The sequence below is a fragment of the Chenopodium quinoa genome, unplaced genomic scaffold (genome assembly GCF_001683475.1).
Source record: "Chenopodium quinoa cultivar QQ74 unplaced genomic scaffold, ASM168347v1, whole genome shotgun sequence".
Taxonomy (NCBI): domain Eukaryota; kingdom Viridiplantae; phylum Streptophyta; class Magnoliopsida; order Caryophyllales; family Amaranthaceae; genus Chenopodium; species Chenopodium quinoa.
The window spans coordinates 916,092-924,359 of record NW_018745030.1 but is presented as its reverse complement, the minus strand read 5'-3'; the positions used below and the strand labels follow the sequence as shown (position 1 = coordinate 924,359).

General features: G+C 33.6%; 1 long non-coding RNA gene across 1 annotated transcript; it reads left to right on the top strand.

Annotated features, from left to right (window-relative positions):
• The first annotated feature begins 5,083 nt into the window (after window positions 1–5,083).
• On the top strand, window positions 5,084–6,793 carry LOC110709129. Its single transcript, XR_002508854.1, has 3 exons — window positions 5,084–5,241; window positions 5,858–5,953; window positions 6,080–6,793. It is a non-coding gene; the product is annotated as an uncharacterized LOC110709129 (long non-coding RNA).
• Window positions 6,794–8,268: the final 1,475 nt, after the last annotated feature.

The window sequence follows — 8,268 nt, the reverse complement described above, 5'->3', positions numbered from 1 at the left end:
CAAAGTTTGGCTAGAGCTACGTTCGGCCTGATTCCTAACGGATATGTAGGCAACCTCACATCGAGGTGCGGCCACATTCATATTCACATTTATATTCATATGCATGCTTGATCGAGTTAAAGAATATCTAAGGCTTACCCCTATCCATCTAGAGCAAGACTTGGGGACTTGAACCCACATCATTTAGCTTACCCAGCCTAAAGAGTCATCATCTTTGACTCTTCTCACATATATTTCCATCACCATAACCTTTGTAGCCAGCCTTAGTATCACATTCACACACTTCATTCACACATCCATATCCATATCATCCCTTCCTTTAAGAACCCTTTATCATGAAATCTTGTTTCGACATTGTGCATGTTTCATCATCTTTCAAGACAACATTCATTAGAAGAAACATTGTATACTTGTTTAGCTTATTGACCTGAGCAATGTTCATTGTTTCACGCATCGCATAATATGGTGAGCAACATTTATATATCAATGATTCGTAATCATACAAAGCATATCTTTCTTAGCTCCTTGACCTAAGCAACGTTCATTATGCAATAATCACTTCATCTATATACGGGCTTAGCTTCCAGACCTAAATGACATTCAAGATCGTTTCTTTACACCATATATGATTCTTAGCTCCATGACCTTAGTTCATTCATCTATCGTGTCACATGATGTAATTGTCCTTAGCCTCCTAGCCTAAGAACATGAATCATGCATACAATCCATGCGATTCATTTATCTTCCTCAAGGAGGAAGTTCAAAACTTCTTCCCTTTTTTATCTTTTTCTTTTGGGGAAGCTCAAAAACTTTTTCAAAATTTTTTCTCATCGAGGGAATTTTGTAAATAAAAGTTCAGTTTTCACGTCTTTATTTTTGGGAGAAAGTCGGTACCTTCCACTCATCTCATGACAAAAATGACGGGAATTTTTTACTTTTTGCATTGTTGATTGCTTGTGTCTGCTCATACATTCAAATCATACTTGTACACACACAATCAAAAGTCATACACATGTCCTGTCGTGTCAAGTCAAATCTTGGTCAAGTCAGTTGGTCAAGTCAGTTGGTCTAGTTTATCATAGTCTATACGAGTCCCTTGGCAAATTTTATTTTGCAGGTCTCAATTACAGCCCATGTTCGGGGACAAGCAGACCATCTATAGCCCACATCCGGGGACATGTGAACCAACTGCAGCCCACGTTTGGGGACAAACGAACCATTTACAGCCCACATGTGGGGATAAGCGGACCAACTACAGCCCACGTCCGGGGACAAGTGGACCATCTACAGCCCACGTTCGGGGAAAAGCGAACCATTTACAACCCACGTTCGGGGATAATCAAACCAGCATCATTTCATGGCGCAAGGTTCTCGATACACAGAGACTTGCAATGTAATCATCTTTCGATTTCCTCAAGCATGGAAAGTATTATCCGGTGGATTTCTTCAAGCATAGAAACCTGCCAAAATCATCTGTCAACTTTCCTCAAGCATGGAAAGTGTCATCCGAAGGGTTTCTTCAAGTATAGAAAACTGCCAAATTTATATGTCGACTTTCCTCAAGCATGGAAAGTATTATTCGGTGGATTTCTTCAAGCATAGAAAACCGCCAAATTCATATGTCGACTTTCCTCAAGCATGAAAAGTATCATCCGTTAGATTTCTTCAAGCATAGAAAGCTACCAAACTCATATGTCGGCTTTCCTCAAGCATTGAAAGCATTTCAACAAAACGTTATCCGATGGATTCCTTCAAACATAGGAAGTACCAAACTCATTTGTCACCGATACACTTGTGTCAAATAAGCATTCTATTCCTTTACTCTTTAATCTGTGGAACTAACATTTTTCTGCAAGGATCGGTGTATAAAGAGTGATTTAGGATCGCAGAACGTCTTAAATCATTCTCCGTCCCTATCGACTACTTTGACTATCGTTTTTTAAACTGACGTTTATACAAACTCAGTCAAAGTGGGGGCTTCTTTAGACACCTAAAAATGTCTCCCCAAAACCAAACCCGATGATGAACAAACTTTCACCGCCATTATTGGTCGGGTTTAGTATTTAATCTTGGAGTGCTTAAATCCATATTTCCATTTCATAAACCAACCCAACTTCTAGCCCATTTCCCCAAACCATAATTTATTTTCCTTTTTTCGTGCCTTTAAACCCAAAATAATTTATTTCGTGTCCTTTAAAATCATTCATTTTGTACCCTTTTTATAAAAACACTTAGTCCAGTTTATTTTGGTCCATAATCTGGGTCCAATGATTTAATAATTGGATGGGGCTTGAAAATATCTTTCCAACGATATATTATAAGCCCAAATCTAAGTTATAACGAATAAGTTATAGCCAAAATATTAAACTGAGCACAAACCGAACCTAAGTCTACCTTACCTACGACCCAATGATCCTGTGGAGGGTCCAAATTATTTAATCTCATTCCTAAACCAATTAGGATTAATTAGAAGCTTCTATAAGTTTCTAAAATATCTTAATTATCATTTTTGAAAACATAAGATTAAAGAGTTTGAAATTGAATAAAACTTTTATTTTTGAAAATCCTATTTCTATCCGAATTGAAAGACGTTCAAAGATAGTCAGATATGATTTTCGTTACTCATAGTTTTTATCCAAATTTTATATAGTTGGATAGCCCTTTAAATTATCTTTCCAATGATATATTATAATATCAATTCCGAGTTATAATGGAAAAGATATGAATGAAATATCAAACTCTATCCAAAACAGATACCGTCTCACTATTTCGTATATATCTTTTATTCTACAAAATATTTTAATCTTGTTCAAATAGGGTTAGGAATTATACTTGAAGAGATTTCCATCAATAACTTATTTATCTTATTCCGATTTTTGGATCAAAATATATGATAAAAACCAAACCGCAAAATCTACAGTCTATCGAGTTTTATTCCGATTTAATTCGGATCTTATCTTGGTTTTTGACCCTTCTTTTTTCTTTATAACTAGAGGTCATATCTCCCCTTTTTCAATTATCAACAAGATTGATCATCAAATCATTCTCTTCTCCCTCTTTAGCCTAAACACTAGCCTCCCTATTCTTCCATAATACTTCCCTTAAGCACTCCAAGGAGTTCATACAATACCCAAACTTCTATACATAAACCGAGGCGTGAAAGTTATAATTAATTGAGGGTTTGGACCAAATTAAATCTACATTTATTTAATTTAATTTTCATTTCATTTATATTTTTATTGAAGTTACTAACAATTTATTAATGATGTAGCGATTTAAAGGAACGCGCGGAATGTGAGTAATTAATTAATTTAATTACTCTTATTTTAGTTTTATATTGCTAGCATCATGATTAGGTTATTATTATTATTTGATTTGACTAACGTTATTATGGTTAAATTGCTTCCAATATTAATGTTTATTTTATTATATTTTTTATGATCACCATATTGCATGTTTAAAGGGAATATGTAATTGAAAATCATGCCATATAAGATAATTTGGACAACCGGTTTAGGTTCCTTTTTAATCTTGTTGTTAATCAAGTGATCACTAATATTTTCGAATTATATGTTGTATTAATATTAAACCAATTTAGCTTAATAATAGTTTGTAGCAAATTGAATCTTTGTTTGCATGCCTTTGAGATCACATGAATCATTTTTCACTATAAGAAACGAGTAGAGGCCAATACGGGCGAATGTGACTCCATGACTCACTTCGTACCATCATCCTCGATCCTTTTTTCGTGGTTCCGAACCATATGGAATTAGTAATCACATGGATTATGAATGGGGTATAACCTTCACGAGTCAATCGTTGTTGCCTATCGTTGTCCCTTAATCGTGGTTGCCTTTTATGATCCGTGAGTGGTTTACAAGTTCCTTAAAAACTTGTTGGCAGCTCCCTACTTTCCTTGTCCTTAATCGTATTATGTCAATTCTCACTTCCTATGAGTGCCAAGCATATTCACACATGCTTTAACGTAGGCGCACTTCGAGCGACGCCTACACTTAGATTCATACATGAGTCGGTTTTTTCAAGGCTTTTCATTAAATTACATATTATGAAAATTACATATTCAAAAAGCACATGATGAGGCAAAACTAACAAAATCCAATTTGATGGTGTGTTTTCTTGTATATTATCAATGTTACAATGTAGTTAAAATTAACACATTAGATTAGATTAGATTAGAACATATTAGAAAAATTCAGATCATACTACACCAAACAATCTAAACTAGGATTATTTACCTTATTTCAGGTGAAGATAACTAATACTCCATTCATAATCATCCAACTAGACTGTGACTCGGGCTTTGCCTCGAGTGATACTTTAATTAATTTCATTTTTATATTAAACGCTTAAAATTATTATAAATTTTTTTAACGTGGGTAAATTATAATAGAGTGATAACATAATTTATTTTACATTCTAATACATGTAACTTTATATATAAATTTGGATTAACAGAGCATGTGAATTAATTCTAACTAAGATTATAATACATATGGTTTCCATTCAATGAGGTTTGGGGTTTAAATATTTTTGCATGCATTTTTAGATACGATGAAGTAGCATGAACTTAGGACCTCTTCACATTAATTGAGCTGAATTGAACTAAACTGAACTGATTGGAGCTGAATTGAACTGAACTGATTGGAGCTTAATTGAACTGAACTAAACTGATTGGAGCTGAAATTGAACTGAATTGAAGTGAGCTGAAATGAATATTTTATGAGGAAAGGAAATCAATACTATATTCTAAAGTAATCACCATGAATATTCTAGAATTATACCTGTCACGTTTACATTAAAAAAATTTCTCGTCAAAAACTCTTTTTTTAATCATTTTCCTCTTAAAAAATAAAAAGATAATTGATGAAAAAACCTTATTCCAAATATATATATATATATATAGAATTGGGATCATGTGAGAACTTAGATCTATAATAGGAACTAAGAACTAATCCAAGTCGTCCATCGCGTTAGATCTGACGGTCTACACTTCACCCGCCTCATTAAGGGTACTTTCGTAATATCTACTGTTGGATGACCACCCTCTCTCTTCTTTGTACTTTCTCTCTCTACGTTCTAACTCTCTCTCTTCTTCTTACTTTCTCTCTCCTCGTGCAAATTCTCTCTTCTCACAATTTCTCTGATCTCTTCGCATGTCTTTAACTTTGCAAATCTGCATCTTCTTATCTTCACCCTTTGTTCAATCAAATTTGTGGCCAAGTAAGTTGATTTTATTTTCATTATCATTGCTTTCTTCAATTTTCGTTTTTTACATCAGTTTTTGCGATTTTGAGTGCGAAAAATAGGGTTTTACCAATTGTTAGTTAGTGGATGTATTAGGCATTATTTTTGGGGATTTCATTCAATTGGTTACTCCGTATTATTTTTGTGCATTAATAGTGAATTCGATTATCAAATTAGGTTTTCAATTTTTGATAAATACGAGCATAAAATTAGGTTTTGCTTATTTTTAATGATTTTATTTCAATTTACGGTTTATTTGCTTTAATTAGGTCTTCGATTGAAGTTATTCTATTCAGTTTTGTGTCATTGGTCATTAAAATTGATGGGGCTTTCACTTGATCTCGCTGAGGCTTAGGGTTAATGATGTACTAGTCTGATCTTGTAACATTGCTCATTCAATTAGCTATATTATCATGTGAAATTGCAGTAACTTCTTTGTGAATTATTGTGTTCTTAGGGTGCTATGATTATCAATACGATGATGAAAAAAACTAGGGTGTAATTTACTTTTGAGTTTATCTTATTTACTTTTGAGTTAGTCCTATTTACTTTTGAATTTATGTTTATGGATGTGTGGAATGTTGTTGTGTAGGGTTTTTGTTTGGTAGAAGCGGCAAAGGATATTGCAAGTTTTATTTGTTGTTTGGGCGTTGTCTGTATGATGAGCTATTTGTGGCCAGGAGCAGGGGTGAGTTTAGAAAACATACATTAGTATTCATTCTTACACTATTTTTTTTTTTAACTTTTGTTATATTTTTATTTACCTTAGAGTGATTTTTCTTTACTTTGATACACTATCTTACTTGCTCAACAGGTAGAGCGTTGTGCAAATGCACAAAGATGTGGGTTTGAATCCCACGTAGGTTCATTTGTGTAATGTGGCTACTAAACTCAATCTATACAAAGCTGGAGGTGGTGGCATTTTATGGTGTGATAAGGGTTCTTGCAATTAAAAACAGATGCAGAGGCTTTAGGGAAAATGCTGAGCTATCCTAACTCCTTTAGAGACCACGATCTAGAACATTATAAGGGATGTGTGGTTGAGTAGCAGAACAATTAACTTCGTTACTCACAAGCTAGCAGCTATTGTAAGGACTAAAGTTCAACTTGATGAAAGGGTGCTATTCCACTATCCCCTGTTGAGATCTTTGACAAGTATGTTGCTAAAATACCAGCAATCCCTATGGCTTAATCCTGATGATGACGGCTGCTCAACACCTTTTGCTCATCTTGTCTTTCTCTGTAGGTCTTTGCTGGCATTATGTTGGCTTTAATTTTTTGTTGCTTGGTTTATTTTTATGTCTTCCCTAAGTAGGAGGATACTGGTACTTTTAATCTCTTTGAACAATATTTTGTATAGGTTGGTTGTTGTCACCTTGATGTAATATACTAATATATAATCTATTTTCCTTTAGCATAAAAAAAAAAAAAAAAAAAAAAAAAGGTTTCTATGTTTGAAAATCTGATTCTAAATTTTCAGTTACTTTTGTTATCGTTTTATTTACTTTAAATATGAAAACCTTTACTATGACCTCATTCTTCTTTTATATATGATCAATCTTCATGTTTGTAGATTTTTGGCTCATTTTATAGAGAGTTGAAGGTCAAGATGTAGGGTACCCATGAAGATCGACAATTCATTACTTTGTGTCATTTGATTATACAACACTAATTTTTATTATTTTAATATTTACTTTTTAGTGTTTGTTATTTACTTCTAGGATATTTTGATATAGTTTTGATTTCTTGTCGAGCTATTCTGATTTATTTAAGAGATATTCTAATTTTGAATTATTTTGATTTACTTTTGAAATATTTTGATTTACTTTATAGTATTTTGCATCGACATATATATTGGAGGCATGTGTAACAAATTTCTTACCCTCTTTCAAAGTACAATCTCAAAAGAAATATTTTGATTTAATTTTGAGATAATTTAATTTACTTTTGATATATTTTATTTTACTTTTGAGTTTTTCTTTTTACTCTTGAGATGTATTAATTTACTATTTTGTATCAATTAACGACTTTAAAGTACCATTTTCTGAATTATGGTTATAAAAAAAAAAGGCGGAGTGATTTTATAAATTGCTTATTCATGTAACTTTTGATGTAGGATTTTATTTACTTTTGAGTAATTTATTTTATTTACTTTTGAATCCCACGTAGTTGCTGCCCTACCATGGCTTGTTACTGCAGCTGCTACTTCTGCCTTGCCAAGGCTGCTGCTGTAACTACTGCCCTTCCATCGCTCTTTACTCCTGTTACAAGGTAGCCATAGAGGCTTCCCATACCGACCTTCAGTTAGTTTCACTTCTAGAGCGAAGCTGAGCACTCAGGGCATAAGGGCCCCGCGGTGATTATTAACATGCGCTTGTTGTTGTTGTGCTACCTCTGCTCTACCTCCTGAATCTGCTATGCTACTTCTGCTCTACCGTTGCTGCTGTAAATGTTGGTCAAGAGTTCTTGAAGTTGAGCAAAACGGGAAGCTGTTGTGAGCATGAGTGCAGCTTGTGCACCATGGAAGCCTGTGAGGAGCAACAGAAGCATGAGCAGAGCCAGCTCTATAAGCAGCCATTAGATTTCCATATTACGTTAGTGCATTCATAGCAATATCCTGATTTCTCAAAATTAGTCTCAATTTTTTTTTCCCAAAGTCTAGTTTTATATTTTTATTAGATTTCGTTCTTCTCCTTTTTGTTTACTTTTGATATAGTTTTATTTACTTTTAATTTGAAAATCTCTACATCGAGCTCAATATATTTGTTTCTTATAATTTGACTCATCTTGTAAGGATAAGAAAGTCAAAGACTTAAAGTTTTGTGCTACAACAAAGTTTCCTTAGTCATTTACCATTTCAAGATAGTTTACTATTGTAGGTGTTGCTCGAAGTGCGCCTACGTTAAAACATGTGGGAATATGCTTGGCACTCATAGGAAGTGGGAATTGACATATACGATTAGGGACAAATAAAGTAGGGAGCCGCCAACAAGTTTTTAAGGA